We start from the raw sequence: 3,016 nt of genomic DNA on the forward strand, positions 1-3,016 counted from the left end.
CCCATGCCCGCCCCCTCCCCACCGCCCCCGAAATCATTTTTACTATCTTGTTTATTTTCCCCCTGATGTGACTGCAGGACTAATGCATTCCCGCTCCCAACTTTTATTATCCTGTTTATATCCCCTCGGTGTGCCTGCAGGACTAATGCGTTCTCGCTATTACGCCACTTGCCTGCCCTCACCGCAACTTTTACTATTTTGTTTATTTTCCCTGCGATGGGGCTGCAAAGCTAATGCATTATTAATCCCGCTCTTTCCTCTTCCCTCAAAACTCATGGCGTGGATGCAGCGCAGCCTGGCTATTCCTGCCACGGCAGCGAAAGTGATGCTGAACGGGAGATCTGACAAAATAGAGAAAGCAGGGAGGCCGCAGACACACAAAAAACAAACATGTTCTTCAATACGGCTGCTCTCTACTTTTACTCAGAGGTGGACATGTCTTTCTAGAAGCTGGGCGATTTTTTTTTTTTTTTTTTTAGTAAAACAATTCTGTAATTCCGTTGTCTCTAAATTAAAAAGGGGGGGGGGGAGAAAAAAAAACGGGGGAGCGAGCTGAGGTGGTCAGCAGAGACGAAAATCTCAGCCTATTCAATTCTCCATTGTAAGCAGGTATGCCTGTAGCAGAAGGAACTAATTGTGGTGATTGTGAGCAGCATAGAGAAATTAAACGCAGCCTTACAAAATCCTGGTCACTCACTTGCCCCCGGCCTAGCAGTTATTTGTTTATTTGTTTATTTGTTTATTTATTTTGTGTTAGGCAAGGAAGATATTATTGATTCATCTTCATTATCATGCTAAAGGGCGGAGAAGCAGAATTTGTGTGTGGGCTGTATTCTTCACCATGATTTTGCAAGGGCAGTTTAAGCATATATCTGTACAAATCACTACTGAATTATGTACATTCCTGGACACAGCACTGCCTAGACCCACACATATGCAGATTGTATTTTATACATGGTCATAGCCCTGTACATAAGTGCAGATGTTTTATTAGTTAACGAACTGCTACATGGAAGGGAGAGGTGGGATGTGCACAACTCTACCCCCTGCAGACATCTGAGTCTGCAGTTTGTATTCAGGATATCTTAGGTCAGGCTCTTTTCTCTCCTTCAAGTTTTAAGTGAAATTATTTTGATAGAGGAAGAATAGCAAGCAGGCCAAAAAAGAATCATGGAGGTAGCTTCCCACATGCAAAGCCCAACCAAACATGAGATTATTGGAGACATTTGGGGTGCATTCTAAGCATTTCTCCGTAAATATATGCTCCAAATAGCCATAAGAGTTTAGAAATTTTTAAGATATGTGAAAAAATGGAGGGGGAGGAGACTGGAATGTAGTATATTTCAGTTGTGTAAAATCAAAGACTGCTCTCAAAAAAAAAAAACACCCTGCACCAAATGTCCTATCAGCACTGAAGAACACAAATTTGAAAATAAAACTATTTGTTATAAAACATACTTAAAACACTATTTTTATTACTTTAAAAGCTCATAAAAATACCTTGAAAATTGCAGGTGTAAGCAATTACTTTGTAAGAAAATAAAGCAATTAATATATCCTGGTGTTTTAAAAAAACGCAAATTATTTGAAACTGATAGATACAGTGTCACAGCCCTTCTTCATTCTTGTCAAGAAAATGACATCTAATTTAAAAAGCATTCTCAATGATTCTGCTAACCCTAACGTACACACAAAAAAAAAAAAAAAGTCATGTTACAGCAGCAAATCTATCCTTTATTTCCCTGACATATAAATTAAAATAAATATCCTTTTAAAATAAAAATACATTAAATATCTTTTGTTGGATGAATTTATACATTTAGTAAATGTATTGTAACAAACAACTGTAAATTTTTCTCACCTTTTTTTTTTTAATTCATTGAGGTCTTCCTGCAATTTCTTCTATGAAAAGCAACTAGTACAATCAATTCCCAAGCATCGTTTTTTTAATGTTAGCTATTTTAAAGCTCAATCTTTAGTTTTATAAAGAAGCATCACCAAAGAAAAAAATAATTACTTTGCAAAAACTTGATTAATGCTGCACCATAGCAACAAGAGTATATTTGTGAAGAACCTACTGTATAGTTTTCAAATAAAAATATTCTAAACTCACACCATGTAACACATCAGCTCAGTATTGAACAGCCCGAAATTTTGCTTTGGTTAAAATTTAGTCAAGCCTAATACATTCAATTATTTAATGAAACATTTGTGGTCCTCTCATAGATTTCTCCTTAATTCTTTCTATAGAAAGAGTGTACATGGACTGAAGGAAACTCCATGACTACCACTTTATGGTACTGTGTAATATTTGATTGAAAAATTTAGATAACCTCTTGATAGTTCTGTAAAACAATCATTTAGAGAAGACCTTTGAAATGCAAAATAGGAAAAGAAATGCATTACCACTAAATAAATACTGCAAGTACTAAGCCTATAACAGCTATGGAATCAGAACATAAAATCTTGTATCATGTATGTTCTTATGATTGTAGTACTTAATAAGCACTGACATGACACAGAAGGCCAATCTTCCTTTTTTAAAAAAGGAAGCCTGTCCTTCTTTTATTGATATATAAGAGATTAATAATTAGAGAAGAATGTAATTCATTGAACAATATTATTGTTAATCTAAATACAAGGAAAAAATCCAATTCACTTAAAGGAACCTACAAAATCTAGGAGCTAAATAAGTTAGAATATAAGAAACTTACAAAAAAATTCTGTGTTTCAATTTTTCTTAGATACTTTCACAAACAGAATGAATGTGTAAGTGAAAGAAAATTACACTCTCCAATTGCAAATTGTTTTTAAAACTTTAAGGCATTCCTCAAGAAAACATTAGCATAGTGAATAGCATTTCAGTTTCATACACAAAATAGACATACACATTTTTACTACAAAATAAGCAGTTGTAACAATAAAACTAAGGTTTTTGAATGCTTAGTTTAAATGTCACCTTTTTTCCTTAAAATGTGCAAAATCAAATTGTAATTTTAGTGAATAAAACAAGCAC

Source organism: Parus major, chromosome 2 (assembly GCF_001522545.3).
Source record: "Parus major isolate Abel chromosome 2, Parus_major1.1, whole genome shotgun sequence".
NCBI classification, from domain to species: domain Eukaryota; kingdom Metazoa; phylum Chordata; class Aves; order Passeriformes; family Paridae; genus Parus; species Parus major.